Source organism: Podarcis pityusensis, assembly GCF_964106645.2.
Source record: "Podarcis pityusensis genome assembly, chromosome: 10".
In the NCBI taxonomy this organism is placed as follows: Eukaryota; Metazoa; Chordata; class Lepidosauria; order Squamata; family Lacertidae; genus Podarcis; species Podarcis pityusensis.
Genome location: NC_138035.1, coordinates 1,946,485 through 1,969,463, shown reverse-complemented (window position 1 = coordinate 1,969,463; position 22,979 = coordinate 1,946,485). Strand labels below are relative to the sequence as shown.

General features: G+C 47.4%; 3 protein-coding genes across 4 annotated transcripts in view; all 3 read right to left on the bottom strand.

The window, feature by feature from the left end:
• Positions 1 to 11,940, bottom strand: part of LOC308457785 (uncharacterized protein) — a gene marked incomplete at its 3' end in the record, with an annotated part of 75,263 nt that extends 63,323 nt beyond the window's left edge. Inside the window, exons 1-2 of the mRNA XM_080971957.1 lie at positions 10,939 to 11,940; positions 9,567 to 9,861 (exon numbers count right to left, since the gene is read on the bottom strand). The remainder of the gene's footprint in view (positions 1 to 9,566; positions 9,862 to 10,938) is intronic.
• Positions 1 to 22,979, bottom strand: part of LOC308486250 (uncharacterized protein) — a 214,247-nt gene that overhangs the window by 40,019 nt on the left and 151,249 nt on the right. The gene's annotated exons all lie outside the window — the stretch shown is intronic.
• The window catches only part of LOC308486312 (uncharacterized protein), a 52,761-nt gene that overhangs the window by 5,414 nt on the left and 24,368 nt on the right, over positions 1 to 22,979 (bottom strand). The window lies entirely within an intron of this gene.

The following is a 22,979-nucleotide window of genomic DNA, read 5'->3' as shown; positions in this document are numbered from 1 at the left end:
CACTTGATACATTTATATGGTTTCTCCCCGGTGTGAGTCCGTTGATGTATTCTTAGTTTCCCACTATCACTAAAGCTCTTTCCACACTCGATACATTTATATGGTTTCTCCACTGTGTGAGTCCGTTGATGTTTCCTAAGGTTTCCTTTATCACTGAAGCTCTTTCCACACTCAATGCATTTATATGGTTTCTCTCCTGTGGGAGTCCGTTGATGACTTCTAAGGCTTCCACTATTATTAAAGTTCTTTCCACACTCCATACATTCATATGTTTTCTCCCCTGTATGAGTCCGTTTGTGCAATTTAAAGTTTCCACTCTGACTGAAGTTCTTCCTACACTCCCTGTACTTAAAACGTTTTCTCTCTGTGTGAGTCTGCTGGTGTGTTCTAAGTTTTGCATTGAAAGAGAAGCTTTTTCCGCACTCCATACCTTTAAATGGGTTCTTTCCTTTTTCTGTTCGTTGATGTGAACTATGTGTGCTCATTCAGTGAAGCATATTCCACATTTCACACATTTTAATGGCTATTCCTAATGAAACAAACGGTGCCCTGTCCCCTGCAATTCTTTCTTCTCCACCACCTTTTTCAGAGTGGGCAGAAAGGAAATCCTGTTTGGGTTTTAGGAAAGAGAACACAGGAAAAAAAGGACACATCAACCTCCATTAGCACCTTCTCTTATTTCAATATCTCCTACATTCTCCCATGTCCTCCCCATGTTCCCAATTTTTAGGAAATGAAAATGGTATGATGTCAAATGGTAGTAATGCATCAGCAACCTTTTATAATCTTCAATCATCTTTAATAACACAGAATGATCTTAGAATACCGTTGTCCTCTGAGACTGCCTTTCTTTCTTTTTTCTTCTTCTCTTTTTTTTTTAAACTTTTATTTTGCTTTAAACAGGTACATGTAAACAGGTACTTAGAAATATAGACAACCAAAATGACAAAGAAAAATTCCTTAATAGTAATGAAAAAAAATGAAAAAAGTCTACAAAAAATATTGAGGTACATGACACAGAACATAAGCAACTATGGGAAAGATAAAAGAAAAAAGAAAAAGAAGAGAAAAAGAAAAAGAAAAATGAGCCTAAGCAGGAAAGCTCATCTATTGTACACTTCCGTCAAGCTCACAACAGATCATTATTCTTATCAATTCTCTCTATCTGCATTCCAAAGGAATCCCTCATCTTGGTATCAGGGAGCATTTCTCTATGCGGTATCATTCTAAATATAGCCAGATCTTTCTTGTTGAGCCCTTGTCCCCTACATAATTATTTAAATATTCCCATTCTTCTTTCACCATTTTTTAAGGTTTATCTCTTATTGCATCGGTCAGCTTTGCGAGCTCCAAGTACTCGCACAATTTGACAACCCATTCCTCTTTAGTGGGTATATTTTTATCTTTCCAGTGTTTTGCCACTACAACCCTTACTGCTGACGTTGCGTACATAAATAGCCTAGTTTTGTTTTTGGGAATATTATCTGAAACCATTCCTAGTAAAAATTATATGGAGAGACGACCAATGAGTGACGCAAGCAAAAATCAAGTTAGCGGAATTTTTCGAGATAAATGGGAAACAAAATGCAGACATAAATGTAGTTTAGTAAAGCGTACATGAGGGGTCTTGGAATACAACAAATGGCTAGACTGAAGAAGATAAAAGACAATAATATCCAAGAGCTAACCAGATAAGAATTAATGAAAAAGAGTTGATCAAAAATCCAAAAAGTCATGAAATATTACAAAAAATAAAGATATTGCAATCCCATATCGCTCGTATATTAAATAAGGAAGTAGAAAATAAAATTAAATGGGGAAAACAAAGGTATTTTGAGTCCGCCAATAAGCCCGGTAAGTTGTTAGCATGGATGATAAAGGAAAAGCAAACAAAAAAAGTTATAAATAAAATTTTGGACAAAGGAGAGGAAACAACAGACCCAGTAAAAATAAAAATAAAAATCTTAAACTTTTATAAAGATTTATATAAACAAGAACATTTAGAGGTTAATAAAATGGAAGAGTATTTACAACAAAATAAATTACCAAGAATTGAAAAAGAAGTTGAGGCCCTAAACTCCAATATAGAAATAGATGAAATGGCACAAGTAATAAAAAAAAATGAAGAGTGGCAAATCGCCAGGTCTTGACGGAATCACATAAATGTACTATAAGAACCTGGAAGAAGTAATCCTCCCTATATTACAAAGAATAATGAATAATATACTGGGAGGGAAAGATATACCACAATCATGGAAAGAAGCACTGATCACTCTAATCCCAAAACAGGGAGTGGAGTTGACAGACATGAAAAATTATAGACCAATCTCCCTGTTGAATACAGACTATAAAATCTATGATGGGGTGATGGCTAATAGATAAAAAAAGACTCTAAACAAAATAATCAGCAGAGACCAGGTGGGCTTCTTACCGGATAGACATATAAAAGACAATACAAGAATAATAATTGACCTGTTGGAATATGTGGAAATGAAACCAAGTAAAAAGATGGCCATGTTATTGGTTGATGCAGAAAAAGCTTTTGATAGAGTATCATGGAATTTCCTATTGGAAACTTTCAAAGGTCTGGAGAAAATAATTAATGGAATTAGGGCAATATATGATAACCAAAAAGCAAAATTGCTAATAAATAACGAGATCACCGAAGAGTTCAGCATCGAAAGGGGGACAAGACAGGGGTGGCCTCTCTCCCCACTTCTTTTTATTGCCACCTTGGAACCACTTTTAATAGCAATAAGAAAGGATAAAAATATAAGAGGAATTAACCTAGGAACTCGATACTACCAAATTAAAGCCTTTGCCGATGATGTAATCGTAACCACTGAAAATTCAGTGGAAAGTATCCAAAAAACGCTTGCACAACTGGAAGAATTTGGGAAAGTCTCTGGGTTCAAAGTGAATAAAGGAAAATCCAAATTATTAACGACAAATTTACGTAAGTTGGAACAAGAGGAACTGGAAAATACAACAGGTTTAAAGGTAGCCAATAAGGTAAATTATTTGGGGGTTTGGATCACCAATAAGAATATAAACTTATATAAGGACAATTATATTGGGCATTGAATTACAAGAGGATCTGTCCTGGAGTGTCAACACAAGGGGGCTTGTGAAGAAGGCGCAGCAGAGACTGTACTTTTTGAGAATTCTAAGGAAAAACCATCTTCCGCAGAAACTGCTGCTTGCCTTCTGTCACTGTGCCATTGAGAGCGTGCTCACTTATGGCTTATGTGTGTGGTACGGAAGCTGTACTACCCAGGACAGGATGGGGCTGTGCAGAGTTGTTAAGGCAGCAGAGAGCATTGTTGGCTGCCCACTCTCCACCTTAGAGCAGATTTATGCCACAAGGTGCCATAGGAAGGCACTGGACATAGTAAAAGATCCATCGCATCCTGGTCACTGTCTCTTCGAGCTCCTGCCGTCGGGACGGAGATACAGGACGATGAAGACAAGAACGAGCCGTCTTAAGAACAGCTTCTTCTCCAGAGCGATCTCGGCCCTGAATGGGAAGCCTGGACTTTGAAAGTCATCTAATCTTCCTTGCTGTACTATACTGTATTGTTTTAATTAGTGTTTTGATGGAGCAGTCAAGTAATTTCGTTGTCCCCGAAGGGGGCAATGACAATAAAGATATTATTATTATTATTATTATTATTATTATTATTATTATTAGAAGTGGAAGGAAATAAAAAAAGAATTAGAGACTTGGGGAAAATTGAATTTATCCCTGTGGGGGAGAATATCCACAGTTAAAATGATGGTATTGCCAAAGATGATTTTTATGTTCCAAACAATACCTATAATTAGAGGCGTAAAGTGTTTTAAGGATTGGCAGAAGGACCTTGCCAAGTTTATTTGGCAAGGGGAAAAACCACACATAAAATTTAAGCTACTAACAGAGTTGAAGGAAAAAGGAGGCTTCGTGGTCCCTGACCTCAAACTGTACTTTGAGGCAGTGTGTTGGACATGGATTAAGGAATGGATATTAATTAAAAACACGGAAGTCCTAGATCTGGAGGGATGGGATATTGTGTACGGGTGGCATGGCTACATAGGCTATGACAAGGTTAAATCCCGCAAAGGATTTTTAAATCACATTATGAGAAGGGCATTATATGAAGTATGGGAGAGGAGTAAAAAATCAGTAGTAACCAAAACCCCAGGGTGGCTGTCACCAATGGAATCTATGTCAGTTCACAGGATGAATATTGATACGGAAGGGGGGGGCATGTCTTCTTCACCTTCTTCTTCGCTACAATATATCCATTTATTTCCAATTGTCAATGTCAAAAGGGACTAAATCTATAAAATTCATAGAAAATCAACGTGCCAATTTGCTCAATTTCTCTAGGACTCCATCACCCCTCCCCTGTCCTCCATAATCCCTCAAGCAAGGTGTCAAGACCCTAATCCTGTCAAATCACTCTGCCAAGCCTTTCCTCCAGGAAATGCCAGTACATGGACCATTGTCTTCTCATCAGGATGTGCTTACAGTGGTGCCTCGCAAGACGAAATTAATTCGTTCCGCAAGTCTCTTCGTCTTGCGAGTTTTTCGTCTTGCAATGCACGGTTTCCCATAGGAATGCATTGAAAATCAATTAATGCGTTCCTAGGGAAACCGCCTTCAGACCAGGTCCGGGGACAGTCTGTCCCCCGACCTCTTCTGAAGGCTGGGGGGGGGGACAAGGGCTTTTCTTCCCACCCCCAGCATTTTAAAAAACCCCGGGATAGCGGAGGACTTCTCCGCTGTCCGGGGCAATCTTAAAATGCTGGCGGGCGGCATTTTAAAATCGCCCGGGACAGCGGAGGACTTCTCCGCTGTCTGGGGCGATTTAAAAGCCCCTGGGAAGGCAGGCAGGGGGGACAAACATTTTCGCCCCCTGCCCGCCTTCAGAAGAGGTCCTTGACCTCTTCTGAAGGCGGGCGGGGGCGAAAGCCTTTGCTCCCCCCTGCCTGCCTTCCCGGGAGAGCGGAGAAAGGCAGCGCGTTTCTCCGCTGTCCCGGACGGCTTTTGAAGGCAGGCTTTTGAAAGCCGTCCGGGACAGCGGAGAAACGCAGCGCGCCCTTCCCGCTGCCCCCCGACTTGGCTGGAAGGCTGGCGGGGGGAGAAGCCTGCTCCTCCCCATCGCCAGCCCCGCAAACTCGGGAGACAGCGGGAGAGGCGCAGCGCGCCCTTGCCGCTGCCCCCCGACTTGGCTGGAAGGCTGGCGGGGGGAGAAGCCTGCTCCTCCCCATCGCCAGCCCCGCAAACTCGGGAGACAGCGGGAGAGGCGCAGCGCGCCCTTGCCGCTGCCCCCCGACTTGGCTGGAAGGCTGGCGCGGGGAGAAGCCTGCTCCTCCCCATTGCCAGCCCCGCAAACTCGGGAGACAGCGGGAGAGGCGCAGCGCGCCCTTGCCGCTGCCCCCCGACTTGGCTGGAAGGCTGGCGGGGGGAGAAGCCTGCTCCTCCCCATCGCCAGCCCCGCAAACTCGGGGGACAGCGGGAGAGGCGCAGCGCGCCCTTGCCGCTGCCCCCCGACTTGGCTGGAAGGCTGGCGGGGGGAGAAGCCTGCTCCTCCCCATCGCCAGCCCCGCAAACTCGGGGGACAGCGGGAGAGGCGCAGCGCGCCCTTCCCGCTGCCCCCCGACTTGGCTGGAAGGCTGGCGGGGGGAGAAGCCTGCTCCTCCCCATCACCAGCCCCGCAAACTCGGGGGACAGCGGGAGAGGCGCAGCGCGCCATCCCGCTGTCTCCCGACATGGTTTGGAGGCTGGCGGAGGGCTTCCTCCTCCCCCAGCCCCGCAAGCTCCCAGAGCGATGCCAAAGCTGCGCGCAGCTTCGGCATGGCTCTGGGTCCCGGTCTGGGGGAGGGGGAAGCTCGGGCTTCCCCCGCCCCAGCCCCACGCCTGGCGGTGGGGGAATAATTTTTTCCCCTTTATTTCCCTCCCCCCACCCCGCCAGGCTTCGGAGGAGGTCCGAGGACAGTGGGGAAGACGCGCTGCGCTTCCCCGCTGTCCCGGAGATTTCCCTATGGGCTTTCGTCTTGCGAAGCAAGCCCATAGGGAAATTCGTTTTGCGAAGCGCCTCCAAAACGGAAAACCCTTTCGTCTAGCGGGTTTTCCGTCTTGCGAGGCGTTCGTCTTGCGGGGTACCACTGTACCTGCGCATATCTCCAGCTCTGCATATTCCCCCCTCCCTCCTCCATATGTTAATCCTGTGTAACCCAACCTCTTCTTAATGTATTCATGATGTAACTGGGATGTGTTTTGCACTGTATTCTGGGACATGGAGGGAAGTTTCAAAAGTTCATGTCACCCCTTTCTCGCTGTTCAATCTCGCCTTGAACCTGTTGCGCAATAAACTTGGATCTTCTGCAGTTTGCTCCTGTCTCCGGCTGAGCTCATTTTCCTCCGCAGGGACCCGCGGACTTAGTCCGACGAGCTGGGTGGCTGAGCAGCCTCGCACCCAGATTTTACCGTAACAATATGAACAGCGATTGGCTAACATATAAGGATTTAGTAGAGGAAACAAGTAGTGATCCGAAAATAAAGGGCCTAAACGAATTGAAACAGAAGGGAATAACCTGGCTGGAGTATTATCAATTAAAAGCCCCCCTTGAAAAGGAGAAAAGAACCAAAAGATTTGACAAAAAAATATCCTATCTGGAGAAGGATATTTTATATAATAATCAAAAGACACTTTCTAAAATGAACTTTTGAATTGGCAAAGAAAGGAGGAAGATATCAAAGAAATTACAGTAAAATGGGAGAGGGACCTGGGACATACGATCAAACCCAATATTTGGAACGAATTATGGACTAAAAATATAAAATTCACGGCTTGTTTCCTTATAAGAGAAAATCTCATGAAAATCTACTATAGGTGGTACCTGACCCCTGTAAAACTTGCAAAAATAAATAAATCAAATAATAACAAGTGCTGGTGATGTAAGGAATAGATAGGAACATACTACCATATGTGGTGGCCCTTTCTAGAGATACAAAGATTTTGGAACATGATTTATGAAGAGATAAAGAGATTGATAAAAACTACATTTAGCAAGAATTTTTACTCTAAGACTGCCTTTCAAATCAAGTGGTTGCCCCCGTTTCCACCTCTAGATCTTCATGAATCACCTGCACAGTCCCACTGACCTCAGGAGGTCCATGTGGACCATTATGTGAGACCCAGGTCTACATCCTCTCCAGGGACTGTGCTCTGGGTCAGTCAGAGAACTAGTGACAAGGCTTGGTGCTTGGGGTCAGCTGAATGGGTGCTCAGGGAAGCTCCTGTTCTTCGAGATGGACCTCTGTCTACATGCCTCACATTGCATGGAGAGAGCAGGAGAAGCAGAAGGAAAGCAGCTGGCAGATGGGAATCCCAGACGGAAACCCCCACCCCAATGGTTCTTTATAATGATGACGTGCTGCCTGAACTCGAGCCCGTCTTCGGACTATCCTAAAGTGACACTGAAAAGCAGGACATAACTGTACTTAATCGTAGATAGCCATGTTGGTCTGACACAGTTGAAGTAAAAAAGAATAGTCCAGTAGCACCTTAGGGACCAACTAAGTTTGTTCTAGGTATAAGCTTTCGTGTGCATGCACACTTCCTCATATAGTGGAGGGTAGTAGGAGATGGTAGTAGGAGTACCCTTCTGAGAAAAACCCCAGCCCACCCTCCCACGACATACAAGGGTCTGGTGACATCTGTGTCAGTGTATCTGAAGACGTGCGCATGCACACGAAAGCTTATATCTAGAACAAACATAGTTGGTCTCTAAGGTGCTACTGGACCTTTTAATTTTTTATTTCAACTGTGTCAGACCAACACGGCTACCTACCTGAATCTAGATGTCATGGGGTGTTGGGGAGCCGTAGTTCCTTTGGTGGGGAACATGTCCTGCAACTTCTGGGGTCATTTTTCCACCCTTGGTGCCCACCCTGCACTCAGCTCTCACCTGTGGCTTCCAGAAGCTGTCAGCATGCAACAGGGGTTCAAGCAACGGCTTCCACCGGCCGGCTAAACCAGGTGAGGAAAGCTGATGGGTCTCAAATCCTTGGGGGGCTGGGGAATTCTGCTGCACCTGAAGTCAAGCCCTGGTGGATGGAGAGGAGGAGAACAACCATGAATCCCACAGTCCAGAAGGCAGATTCTGCCCGTGCGGAAGAGGAAAGTGAAGGGCAGGTGGGGCACGTCCACTTGGAGGCTTGTTATCTAGTCCCAGGGTTACTCTGACATTGAATTATATATGAATTACAGTATTGAAATGCACCTGCTCCCACTTCCTATTCTGATATTACTCTACTCTGCTTGTCTGTTTCTTACTTGAGTGCTCTTTTGGTATGCTAAGTCAGGGTTTTACTGTGACATACTGTGTTACATTTTTGCTATTTTTTGGGTCCTGTTATGCTTATTTGTCTTCGGTAATAAATTTCTCAGCTGATTTTTTTCCCCCTGCCTCTGAGTGTTTTCTCCTACTCTGCTATCTATACATCAATCATTATGGAGGAGCAAGATCTGCAGCCTAAAGCCCTCCTCAGCCTCGGCCCTGTGGACCTGAAGGAGCATCTTCACCCCCATCGCTCAGTCCAGACAGGGAGGTTCGCCTCCGAGGGTCTTCTGCTGGTTCCCTTGTTGTTAGAAGTGAAGTTCCAGGGAACCAGGCAGAGGGCTTCCTGCCCCGTGGAATGCCCTCCTTTCCGAGGGCAAGGAAGTAGGCAACTATCTGACATTTAGAAGGCAGCTGTATCAGTAGGTTTTTAATTTTTGGATGTTTTACTGTCTTGTATATGTACTGTAGGGACGCGGGTGGCGTTGTGGGTTAAACCACAGAGCCTAGGACTTGCCGATCAGAAGGTTGGCAGTTCAAATCCCCGCAATGACAGGGTGAGCTCCCGTTGCTCGGTCCCTGTTCCTGCCAACCTAGCAGTTCGAAAGCACATCAAAGAGCAAGTAGATAAATAGGTACGGCTCCGGCAGGAAGGTAAACGGCGTTTCTGTGCGCTGCTCTGGTTCGCCAGAAGCAGCTTAGTCATGCTGGCCACACAACCCGGAAGCCGTACGCCGGCTCCCTCGGCCAATAAAGCGTGATGAGGGCCGCAACCCCAGAGTTGGCCGCAACTGGACCTAATGGTCAGGGGTCCCTTTACCTTTACCTATATGTACTGTAACGTCTAGAGTGGTGCCTCGGGTTACAGGCGCTTCAGGTTACAGACTCTTATAACTCAGAAATACTACCTTTTGTTAAGTACTTTGCTTCAGGATGAGGACAGAAATCATGTTCCGGTGGCAGCAGCAGGCCCAATTAGCTAAAGTGGTGCTTCAGGTTAAGAACAGTTTCAGATTAAGAACGGAGCTGTAGAACGAATTCAGTTCTTAACCAGAGGTACCACTGTACTATTATTATCATCTTGTGATTTTTTGTAGTTATTTTGGAATTCGTACTGCAATATCAGCTCATGAAATGTTATGGGTGGAGAAAATCACAGGGTTCCCGTAAACTATAATTCCACCCACAAACTCTCATTCACACACAGTCTGTAAATTTGGGGAAGTCATACACCTCACCTGTGCTAATACTGGCAGTCTTTGGCCTGCACAGGCACACCCGGTATGTAGAGCCTCCAGCCCCAGGCACTGTCTATCATGAAAATGGGTCCTTTGACTGGGAAGATTCATGCGGTCGCTGTCATTGGATGCTGATGGGTTGTATCTCAGCTTGTCAGTCGATGTTTAAGAGGAACAGAAATGCTTTTGAGGTGCAACTTCTCTATCAATCCTGAGAGCCATTCCATGGACTCTGCACCCCTGTTTCTGATGACAGGTGTACATTATCCTCATCCTCAGAGGAAAAGATGGAAGCCTGAGAGAGAGAAAAAGGTTTCTGGCTGCTTCCTGGGTGGGATTGCGGAAACAGAGAACGGCTTCTGAGAAGGCCTCCCCCCTCCCCTCTCCCTCTGGGGATTTCAACTCCTCTCCAGGGGACCAGTGGTTAGACTGGGCAGGTCAGGGGCTTATGAGGTGGGAAGAGGATGGAGGTTGCAGGATGGAAGGGTGGGGGGACAGGACCCCCACTTTCCAGGAATCCCTCTCTGGTTGCCTTGAAGGGGGGGGGTTGATTGCTTGGCGGGAGGGAGAAGCCAAGGCGGCCCCTCCGGAGATTCATCGTGGGCGTCATGATGGAAATGTCTCCCCAAAGACTGGTCTTCCTATCTTCCCACCCACCCTGCCAATGCTGCGCTTCCCTGCCTCGGGGATGCCCCCCTCCCTTCTCCCCCCTCCTTCCATGACCCCCTCTCTTTCTCCCGGAGTCTCCCCTGCACCCAAAGGCTTCCTTGGCACCACTCACCCCACGTCCTACGCCCCATCTCTCCATCTGCATGCCCCCCCGAACAGGAGCAAGGGAGGGACAGGGGGGGTCTCTATCCAGGCGTCTCTCGCGCCCCTTAAGCTTTTCATGGGACGCGCGGAGCCTTGGGAAACGGGTGAGGGGTCCGCCCTGCGAGGAAAGCCCCCTTCGCAGCACGCGTGGCGGGATCCAGGCCCCACGGAAGGCGCTTGGGGGAGCTGGAGGGGTCTCTGGGTCCTCGTCTCCTCCTCTCCCCACCCTTGGCCCCCTTCCTCTCTCCTGGAGTCTCCTCTGCACCCAGAGGCCCCCTTGGCTCACCCCTGCCGTGCGCCCCCCATCTCTCCGTCCCTATTGCCCCCCCCCGAGACGAGCCGGAGAGGGACAGGGGGGTCTCTATCCAGGCGCTTCCTGCACCCCTTAACCCTTTCTGGCCCGCTTCTCCGCGCCCCAGGGAGTCCTCGTGGGTGGGCGCCCCATCTCCGCCCCTTCGCAGCAGGCGTGCCGGGATCCAGGCCCCACGGAAGGCGCTTGGGGGAGCTGGAGGGGTCTCTGGGTCCTTTTCTCCCCTCTCCCCCCCCGCGACCCTTTTACCTCTTTGTCCTCGCTCCCGATTCTCCTTTCCTTTCCTGCAGCATCGAAAGCCGCCCCCCCCTAGATCTACGGGGCAGAGCAGCAATCCGGAGTGGAAGCTCCACGTCCTGGAGAAGAAGGCAGGGTGGGAGGGGGCTCACACCCCCCATTCCTGGGACAGAAGAGCCGGATTGGAGGAGGAGGAGGAAGGGGTGGGACGTTTGGGGGCGGGATCTGGGCTTGTGGGGGCGGGGTGAGAGGAGGAGGTGCCGGGAGGGGAGGGAAAGAATTGAGGGGGGAGAGGAAGCTTTCCCCTCTACCGTCTTCCTTCTGGATCAGGAGAGCGGGGGAGGGGCTGATCCCAGAGATCCAGCTGCAAAGAGGGGTCCCCCCCAAAAGTGCAACACCCTCCCCCACCCCACGAGCTTAGATCCCTCCGTGCTTTAGGTATTGGTGCTGTTCAAACCAGGAATGGAGGGGGGCAGTTAAACGACTCCCCCCAAATCCCGGCTCCCCACCCCAGCCTCTGACTCAGGCCAGGACAAGGACCGTGGACACAGGCCCCGTCCAGGCACAACAGCCAAGAGGCTCAGAAAAGCAGCCGATACAATTGTAGCCAGAAGCAGATTCCAAAATCTGAGGGATCCCTTGGACCAGAAACAAGGAGACCAGCCAGGAAGAGGAGAGCAAAAGAGCAGCCAGTAGGTCTTGATGGAAGACTGTCGCCACAGGACTCCCACCTGCCACCAGGGGGAACAAGATGGAAGCCCCCAACAAAAGAAGACCCCCACTTTTATTAGCTGCTAATCCCCTGACCAAACTGCGGAGGCAGTGGAAGACAGGAGTGCCTGGCGTGCTCTGGTCCATGGAGTCACGAAGAGTCGGACACGACTAAACAACAACAACAAATCCCCCATGCAACACCCCCTAGACTACATCATGACTACATCATTGACACATCACAAAGAGGAGGGGTTGAGGGAGGAGTTGTGGTGGTAACCTGAGAGTCTTGTTGAGAGCCAGTGGGGTAGAATCATAGAGTTGGAAGAGACCACAAGGGCCATCGAGTCCAACCCCCTGCCAAGCAGGAAACACCATCAGAGCACTCCTGACATATGGTTGTCAAGCCTCTGCTTAAAGACCTCCAAAGAAGGAGACTCCACCACATTCCTTGGCAGCAAATTCCACTGTCGAACAGCTCTTACTGTCAGGAAGTTCTTCCTAATGTTTAGGTGTGATACAGAAAGGGGGGGGCATGTCTTCTTCACCTTCTTCTTCGCTATAATATATCCATTTATTTCCAATTGTCAATGTCAAAAGGGACTAAAGTTTATAAAATTCATAGAAAATCAACGTGCCAATTTGCTCAATTTCTCTAGGACTCCATGACACCTCCCCTGTCCTCCATAATCCTTCAAGCAAGGTGTCAAGACCCCAATCCTGTCAAATCCCTCTGCCAAGCCTTTCCTCCGGGCAATGCCAGTACATGGACCATTGTCTTCTCATCACCGGTATTCAGGATGTGCTTATCTGCGCATATCTCCAGCTCTGCATATTCCCCCCTCCCTCCTCCATATGTTAATCCTGTGTAACCCAACCTCTTCTTAATGTATTCATGATGTAATCTGTGTAACCCAACCTCTTCTTAATGTATTCATGATGTAACTGGGATGTGTTTTGCACTGTATTCTGGGGCATGGAGAGAAGTTTCAAAAGTTTATGTCACCCCTTTCTCGCGGTTCAATCTCGCCTTGAACCTGTTGCGCAGTAAACTTGGATCTTCTGCAGCTTGCTCCTGTCTCCGGCTGAGCTCATTTTCCTCCGCAGGGACCTGCGGACTTACTCCGATGATCTGGGTGGCAGAGCAGCCTCGCACCCAGATTTTACCGTAACAGATGGCGGCTGAAATCTTCAGCCGGCACCGGGCCATTTTGCCTGGGAAGATCCTTTGGACCCCCGGCCATCTTCCGGGTGGTAATCGAAAGCCCCAGGAGTTCAGCCGGGGAGCAAAGAGGGATCCAGTCAGCTTATTCATCGATCCCGGGATCATCATAGAAGACGCGTGAGTATAAGGAAAAGGAAAAATCCAGTGCACTGGTGGGAAGGGGGTGGAAATCTCCTGGCAACTGAATTCTCTGCCCTCCTCTCTATCACTCCTTCTTACCTTTCTCTTGGTCTGGTTAGTGAGAGAGACCGTGGACCGCTGCTCAACCTGAAAGGGGAGTTCTGAGCTCTATCTCTTTCTCTTAAAAATCTTCAGCCAGCCACACCAATTGGGAGCCCGAAAGTAAGACGGAGAGAGCTGACTTGAAAGACAGCCGACTCTCCGCAACGGGCATCTCAGTTGAAAGCAAGGGATTGGAGCTCTCTTTCCGAACTTCCCTAGCGCCCAGCAAGGGGGCAGGAAAGGGTCTGGCTTTCTGTCTCAATCCCAGCCGCACTGGTCGGTGCCACATAACACATGTATCATGCGTGAGCCCGCTTCCAAAAGCAAGGGGGATTTTCGGTTCAAAACTCTATCCAGGGATCACCCGATCTGGCACCGCACGGCGCGGGCGTTCAGTAGGGCCCCTTTTCCTGAGATTGTGACGATAGGTAGGAGGTTGCCAGGAGGCATAGCCCATGAGGAATTGGGCAGGATTTGGCAGAGTGGAAAGGAACCCCAAGATTTGGAATAGGAAATAAGGAAAGGAACGAGAGGTAACCGGATAGCTAGAGCTCAATAAACCACTAGGAAGTTGCCAAGCAACAAGGAAAAGGAAAACCCTAAATAGCCCCCTGTACAAGTTACCCAAATCCTAATCAACCCCTCTCTTTCTCCCTTCTCTATCCCAGACACCCCAAAAAAGAAAAACAACAAAAAAGCAACAACAGCAACGCATGCATATATAAAGGGGTACCCCGTCAACCAAGCGTTGTGAGCCCTGCCAGTTTGATTAACTGGTGGTGTGTTTGAAGAGGCAAGGAGGCTCATAAAACCATGTGGGACCTTCCTACTAATTTCACTTAATGAAGCCAAAGGAAGCGGCCTAACTCCTTGAAATAACCAACTAAAGGAGGAGAATATATATGTTTACATGTTGTCTGTTATGTGTGTTGTCTGTTAATACATATATGAGAATATGTATGTTTACATGTTGTCTGTTATGTGTGTTGTCTGTTCCTTCTGTCTCTGACAGACTGCCTTTCTCAAGTGTGCATAGTTTAAACTACAAGCTTGCTTCAAAATTTCAAATCTAAGGAAGCCATGCTGGACCTTATCAATCTTAAAACAGGAAAAAAACAAAAACAAAATGAGAATGAAGGGTGCAAATGTTTGTTATTTGAGAGAGGCTCCAAAGAGTCTTCCTCCGAGTACTTTAAGTGAGGAGTATGATTTTAAGTACAATACAATTTCCTTTATTCGACCGATAGTCAGAAATAAAACATTACACAATAATTATAAACTATAACATCATAGGGGTACATAAATAAGGTAGGGCCACAGTACTAGACCTCTCACAGATAACCCACATCAAAGCATTCAGTTATACGTTTCCGACACTTGAGTGCCAGGAAAAGGAAGTTAGCCACTGACAAAGTTGTTTTCCCAGAAGACTTATTTAGCAGATATGCTGTCTGCTTTCCTCTTTGTCGGGAACTGAGCTGGGGTAAGTATGGAGTTATAAGATACTGTCTTAAATCGTTGTAGAAGGGACAGCTCAGTAAAATGTGCTCTGTGGATTCTACCTCACCCAATGCACAGTGGCATAATCTCTGGTCATATGGGACTCCTCCATATCTTCCCTTCAGAACCGCCGAGTCAAGAACATTCAGCCTAGCCGCAGTAAATAGTCTGCGGTATTCTACGTAGTGGATATCCACCAGGTAGCGAGCTGGAGCAGCCCGATACAACTGCTCCCCCAGAAACAACCCAGGTTTCACACGGGCTATGTCCTCCTGTCTGGCAATATCCCTTAATCTTTGAGCGATCACCGCCTTTGCGTGGCTATACGTCATGGACTCTATATAAAGGGAGGACAACCCGCACTTCTGCACTTCCTCCACTATCTCCCCTTCCCATGGAGATTTAAAGTTATCCCTCAGAATCAAGGGGGCCAAACCCACCGATCTGAAGCAGAGCTTGAGCCATAGCCACAACTTCGCTTTCAAGGCCACATACCTAAAGGCTTGGCAACCGGTTTCCAATCTCATGATCGCGCCTGCCACGGAGGGGGGGATCCTGAGTATGGCCCTGAGGAATTGGGTTTGGATAGATTCCAATTTTTCAAAGTCCCAGCTTTGGATGCGTTTGAGGCTATGTATTCTCTGTGCGCCAAGAAGGACCTATTTGATCTTACAACCTGACCCAGGTATTTGAAGCAACTGACCTGCTCTAAAGGAATACCATTAATTGACCATGAATTAGGTTTCAATCGAGCAGCAAAGACCATTATTTTGGTCTTGGCATAATTTAGTTGGAGCTCGTGTTGGATCTCATATTCATGAAGAGCTCGAAGCATCCTCCTTAACCCGATGGGGGAGGTAGCTAATAGGGCGGCATCGTCCGCATACAGTAGGACATTCAAGGCTCGTCCTGCCAGTTTTGGTGGATGGAAATCAGCATTTGCCATATGCACCACTAGCGAATTAATATAGAAATTAAACAGAGCAGGGGCAAGCAAACAGCCCTGTCTTACCCCCCTAGTGGTGGCAACCGGATTGGAGACTAGCCCCTTACTATCTATCCTAATCCTCAGGAGGGTATTTGTATGCAAATTAATAATCAGCAGGAGAAGGTGGCGGTCGATAGATGTCGCTGCCAATTTTGTCCATAGCTGGTTCCTGGGAATTAGATCAAAGGCCTGCTTAAAGTCTATAAAGGCGACGTGGAGGGCTTTTAGGCCATTGCCAGCGTACTTGGTGGCCAAGTGATTTAGGATTAAGATTTGGTCTGTTGATCTTCTGGGGCGGAAACCCGCCTGTTCCTCTGCAATGATATTGTTGCTTTCCATCCAGGTCGTTAATTTGTTAAGTAGAAATCTTGAATAGATCTTCCCGATAACATTTAGCAGGCTAATTGGTCTAAAATTGGCCGGGTCTGTGCGCGGCCCTTTCTTGTGAAGTATGATTTTAAGTTGATGGTAGATAATGTTATGTTGCAACCTTTGAGTTTGTGATTCTACATCCGTGTTCCAGTCTTTTTTCCAGTCTTTTGAAATGTGCTGTGAAGAAACTAATGTTTCTGCTGCAAAAGCCTAGTTGAGCCAACTGCTCTCTCAAGCTAAAATGCAGTGTATGTATTTCGTTAAGCACATGCCTATGAAAATAGGTGTTCCTTCTAAGAAAATTGTTAATAAAAGGTAGAAGCTTCGATAGACAACAATTGTCTATCTATAGAGTCCAGTCCTGATATCAGTCTCTAAGGACAGCCAGGGCTTCCTGGCTTCTTATTGGAAAATGCCTCCCCCACTTGTTTCAGTCTCTTTCAGGTCCCCCCCCCCCCCACTTCTTACTTCCATGCCGAGTGAATTTACTCCCGAGTAAGCTTCCTTCAACAAGGGAGGGGGGCACATTCTTTGCTAAAAGTACCCGACATCTCACTTTCCTATGTATCGTTATTTTTAAAAAAATCTTAATTAGGCGTCCTATTCCTATGCAAGTTCAGAAACATTATTAACTTTTGTATCCCTTTAAATCAAATCCAGGACTGTTTTTATTGTTTGTCAGTGGTTATATCAACTGAAATAACCCTATGCTTATAAAATATTCTCTCCCAGAGTCTCTTCCTATCTTATCTTAGGAAAACTGTTCTTCCTTTAAGATCAGTTCTCTAGGAACTTGCACTCTTTAGTCTAAGGAAGTAAACTCTCACTCAAACTAGCTTCAAGATCTGCTAAAAGGGTTCTGTATAAAGCTGGATACTTTTATTTTCCTCTTCCTTAGTACATGATAGGAACATTGATTGTGCTCTCTTCCCCAGTAGTGCCTGTGTACATAAGTATGTGTGTGTCTCTTTGGTAGTACAAATCTTGCTGTGAAATCTTGCTGTGAACCCTATATTTTGGAGGGTTGGACTAGATGACCCCAGGGTCCCTTTCAACTCTCCCAATTTGTGGCTGTGTGGAAGGACATGTGTCCGCAAGCATTGGAGGGTAATTTTAAATTCTGGTGTGGGGATGGAGTTTAAATTCAGCCTAGCTTTGCTCTTTAGTTTTAAAAGGTGAGAGGTGAAGCTGTGATGTTTTGAAGCACAACTAGTAATATCAAGCATTTGAGTGATTACAGTGTTTATCATTTTGTCAACTATTTAAAAATCAGACTTCAAAGTCAATTCAAAGTTTAAGCACATACAAATACATATATAGCCTTGACCAATCCTGTAAATAAAGGGCAGGAAAAAATTTTTTGTCTGCAAATGGTAAGGCTGAAATGACTTAGAATGTTAAAAAATCCTATGAATTCTGACTCTCTGGCCATTTCCCCCCATATATAAGGGTGTGGCATTGTTCTGCGAATGACCAGAGGGAAATCACACAAAATGATAGCCCTTTCCTGTAAATAAAGGAAGCACTCCCTTGCTTGGGCTGCAGGAAACATGATCCCTTAGAAAATTTCTAGCTTTGGTAAATGCTTGAATTGCGGAGTTTCTTGGTTTGTTTTAAATCTAACCCTATTTTTAAAAATCCACTCCTTACCCTTCATTTCCTTTATTCAAATAGTAATTTAGCCAAAAGATTCAACATTTTCAATAGTATAAAAGGTTTGCTGAGACATGAACTCTGCACATGCACAGAGGCTAGATCAGGTAAAAAAAGGGAAAAGGAAAAGAGAGAGAGAGGAAGGAGGGGGGAGAGGAAGTTTGGAGAGCTTGGGCTGCAGGGAGAAACTTATCCAAATTTCCTTATGTAAAACTTGGAACCATTGAGGGAAATCACCCTTAATGTGTCCTTTGCTCCAGGGGCTGTTGTTGTTGTTTAGTCGTTTAGTCGTGTCCGACTCTTCGTGACCCCATGGACTAGAGCACGCCAGGCACCTCTGTCCTCCACTACCTCCCGCAGTTTGGTCAAACTCATGCTGGTAACCTCGAAAACACTATCCAACCATCTCGTCCTCTGTCGCCCCCTTCTCCTTGTGCCCTCCATCTTTCCCAGCATCAGTGTCTTCTCCAGGGAGTCTTCTCTTCTCATGAGGTGGCCAAAGTACTGGAGCCTCAGCTTCACGATCTGTCCTTCCAGTGAGCACTCAGGGCTGATTTCCTTAAGAATGGATGCGTTTGATCTTCTTGCAGTCCATGGGACTCTCAAGAGTCTTCTCCAGCACCATAATTCAAAAGCATCAATTCTTCAGTGATCCCCCTTCATGGATCACTGCCTTGCCGTGGCGAAGGGACTTGAAGAACTCAGAGAAGCTATGAACTACGCCGAGCAGGGCACACAAGATGAACAGGTCATAGTGGAGAGTTATGACCAAACGTGATCCACCTGGAGGAGGAACCGGCAAGCCACTCCAGTATCCTTGCCAAGAAAACTCCATGGACAAAGACAACAGGCTGCAGGGGCTACGTAAGACAAAAGGGTTAAGTACTGGACCATCAAAGTCAAGAGGTTGCCAAGTTTCAAATCTTAACATGCCAAATTCTTTTCACAGGTAAATATCAAAGCATTCCCCCCCCCATGGGATTTAAATCACAGACTTTGTTTGTGTGCATTTTAGGAACAGCATTTCCTGACAGGCTTCTCACATGAAATAATTTTCCCTTTTAATAGGATATGTGAACCCCGATAACAAAGTGTTTGTCCCTTCTTTTCTCCCACAGCAACTTTCTTTCTGTTCTGTGAAACAAGTCTGAATCCCTGCTATATTAGTGACTTCCATCTCTTTGTGGCTTTGACACTTTTAAGTTACAAATAATCTGTTTTCATTTATTTAATCCATTTTTCCATGATGTCTATGAAATTAATCGAAGCACAACCAAACATTGTTTGTGGAATGGTATTTGTTTACCTTTTGCCTGAGCATTTCTTATTAATTCTGTCATTTTGGCTAGTTCAAGGTACTTGCACAACTTTAAATTGCCATTCATTTTTTCTTGGTATTAAGTCATTTCCCAGTATTTTGCTATTAACATCCTAGCCAATATTGTCACATCAAGAAACACTCTTTTATTTTCATTGTTACTTCAGGTTTCTTAAAATTGTGTGCCTTAGCATTTATTTATTTTTGGTTCCTCATAGGTCATTGTGTGTGTGTTTTATTATTATTTTAACCTTGTATTTTTTAGTTCTCTTTGTCTACATATGGAGTAATTTTTTATTTAATAATATGGAAGGGAGAAGAAAAAAACCAAAGTGAAGGAAAGCAAACAAACTTAGCAGATAATAACAGTAATTATATGGAAATGTGATAATAATATTGAAATGAATAAAATGCTTAATCTGCTAAGATTTTTATTATTTGCAGCTTCCCACGGAAACTGAAGGACGTCCTTTTTGCCTTTCGCCCCTTCCCTTTTCTAACTCTGTCTTTTAAGTCCCCAAAACCCTGCCCCTTACAGGATATCACTTCTACAAATGTGTTACTACAGATCCAACGAAAAGCTTCGCCACCACAAGACCTGCAACAACAACAACAGACACCAAAGTTTTCAAAGTGGCCACAGCTATCTCTTTCAAACCGCCACAGCTTAAGAGGCCTCGTGAGGCACTGGGACACCAATGGGACACCACTGCTGCTGCTGCACTGTGAGTTGGGAAGGCCGCTCCCTCCTCAGGCTGATTCCACCAGGCCTAGGGGGCGGGGCCCAGACTGACTCACCACTGCCACAGCTTAAGAGGCCTCATGAGGCACTGGGACACCAATGGGACACCACTGCTGCTGCTGCACTGTGAGTTGGGAAGGCCGCTCCCTCCTCAGGCTGATTCCACCAGGCCTAGGGGGCGGGGCCCAGACTGACTCACCACTGCCACAGCTTAAGAGGCCTCATGAGGCACTGGGACACCAACGGGACACCACTGCTGCTGCTGCACTGTGAGTTGGGAAGGCCGCTCCCTCCTCAGGCTGATTCCACCAGGCCTAGGGGGCGGGGCCCAGACTGACTCACCACTGCCACAGCTTAAGAGGCCTCATGAGGCACTGGGACACCAATGGGACACCACTGCTGCTGCTGCACTGTGAGTTGGGAAGGCCGCTCCCTCCTCAGGCTGATTCCACCAGGCCTAGGGGGCGGGGCCCAGACTGACTCACCACTGCCACAGCTTAAGAGGCCTCATGAGGCACTGGGACACCAATGGGACACCACTGCTGCTGCTGCACTGTGAGTTGGGAAGGCCGCTCCCTCCTTAGGCTGATTCCACCTGGCCCTGGGGGCGGGGCCCAGACTGAATCACCATCGCAACAGCTTAAGAGGCCTCATGAGGCACTGGGACACTGCTGCTGCTGCTGCTGCTGCACCGTGGGGGTTGAGGAAGGCCACTCCCTCCTGTAGGCCCACTCCACCAGGCCTAGGGGGCGGGGCCCACACTCGCCACCGCTACAGTTTTAAGGACACTGGTGTTGCCGCAGCAAATGTTAAAAATGTTTTTATATATTTTAAAGTGTTTTATAGGGGTTTTTACTTTTTACTTTGTTGTACCACCGTGAACGGTGGTTTTTATTGATGTATTTTTATTTTGTTCCGTTTTATTTTGGTTTGGGGTTGGATATTGAGTGGGGTGGGGATTTGTTTTGTTGGTACAATTGTTTTTGGTTTCATTTGTTTTTCTATTTTGTAAATGGAGGTTGGTTTGAGGCTTGGGATTGCTACCGTAGTGGGGCGAGGGAGGTATGGCGGTGGGGGCAGATGTCATAGGCGAAGGGGATCGAGATACGGATATGCTCGTACCCCTTCCAATCTGCGCCCCATCCCGAGAGACGAGGGTAGGGTGAGCAAGGATTACTCACCTCCGTCACTGGTGTTGTGCAATGCCAGGTCTATAGGCAACAAAACCGCCACCCTGCGAGACTTCTTCACCTCGCACGGGGTCGACCTGGCTTGTGTGACGGAGACCTGGGTGTGCGAAGGGGTAACTGTTACCTTACGAGAGATGGCGCCCCCGGGTTTCTCCGTCCTCCACCAGTCGCGGACTGTGGGCCAGGGGGGAGGGGTGGCATTATTAATCCGAGAAGACTGTTCTTTCAGGGATCTACCATTGCCATTGATCCCCGGCATTGAATGCGTTGGCCTAGTGTGGGGCTCTGAGGTGAGCTTGGCTGTCTGGCTGGTGTACCGGCCACCTAGCGCACCAGCAGCCACCCTGTCAGGCCTGCTGGAGGCGGTGGCCGGCTGGGCCTTGGAGTTCCCTAACCTATTGGTATGTCAGGAAAAAGCAGCAATGCAAAAGCAAGCTGCAGCTGGCTGGAAAGCCAAACAGGATGTTGATGCTTGTGGCTGTACCGTGGGAACAAATGGGCAGTCTATTCACTGTACTGAGCACCGGATGTTAGCTCAGAGGGTCATGTGACCTGTACTGGAAGTACAGGGGAGGAGTCAGTTGTGGTCTTCTTCTGGAGACTGGAGTGTACAGACATGTTTTCTCTGTACTGCTGGGATGACAGAAATAAAGGATGTAAATAGATTTCTGTCTGTCTCTTTCCCCCTCCCTGAGGGAAGCAGGGAGGAGGGAGGAGGGTGTGTCCCTCTCACGTTGAGTGGGATCGCCGATTTGTGACCTTGCCTGGATCCTGCCGGGGGAAGCAGACGGGAAGGTCATCCAGGATCTTGAGCTGAATGCCTGGTGTGAGGCCAGTTCCCTCTGACTGACGGCTGAGAATCCTGACATCTGGTAGCAATGCCGGTGGTTTTTCTGATCCATGGAATGCAGAAAATGAGAGGTTGAATGGATCGTTTGCCATCCTCTGCACCAAAGCAAAGAAGATAAGCGTCTGAGAGCGGCCAGAGGCTGAATAGACAGCTGGACCCAGAGGAAAGTGTTTTAAAGCAATGGAGCTCAAGGTATGCTGCATTTCGGGCTAAAAAGTGTGAACGCAGATTGATTTATTCTCTGGTTCACGGGAGCTGCGTTTAAAAAAACAACAGCTCCGGAAGGAGAGGCCTGCAGCTCAGAGGCTCAGCCTGCATTCCACAAATTCTTGTGGTTGAGATAAGCCTTCCTGCATGCGCAGTTGCTAAGCAACGCCCGTCAGAGATGTGGAAATTTACTGGCTGCGCAGATGGCTCTGAGAGTGAGCCTGGGAAGCGAAAGTCTGTTTTGTCTATGTTTCCGATGCTGTGCAAGGTCTGAGAAACAGCTTGCAGTTTGCCTGGAGAGGCAGTAAACAACCCAGCGAAAGGCTATTGGAGTTTTAGCAAGGCTGGACTGTGAAAAGAGAGGCTTGGATTCAAAATGAATGCCAAGAAGGGGGAAGACTTGCCTTACTCACCTCCCCTGACTAGAGACAGTTATTCATCATGGTCTGGATGGATGACTACCCCAGAAGGGGTGAGCCAAGATGATGCTGGCCAAGTTCCTAAGAGCTCATCGAAAGCTGAGAAGAGCTTTGACCCCAGACGGGGGAGTGAAGGAACTGTTGTTGCTGTAGCTGATCCTGTGCAAGCTGCAATGGATGTTGCTGACAGGGGGAGAGTGGAACGGAGTTCTAATTCCCTCACTGATGTTGCTACTGGAGAGAATGCTGTAGCATTGAAAGTTGTCCGCTGTTACAATTGTGGACAGACTGGGCACATCCAGCAGAACTGTAAAAAGCCTCGCCAGCCTAAAGGAGCAAAGAACCGCTCAGCGAAGCCTGAGGCGTCAGGCAAAAGTTATACCAAGTCCCAGGTGAAACCTGCGATGGCTTTGATGTCGCTAAAAGCCACACCGGAAGTGGGGAACGCATTTGTAATCGACACGGGTTGCACAGTTCATCTCTGCCCACACAGAGGACTGTTTTCGACGTTTAAGAAGCAAAGCTTCACTGTGCAACAGGCCAACGGTCAGGAGCTGGAAGCGACCGGGATTGGGACTGTGTATCTTAAGAGTCTGAACTTGCCTATAAACAATGTTTACTTGGTTCCGGAGTTGAAGTTCAATCTGCTGAGTGCT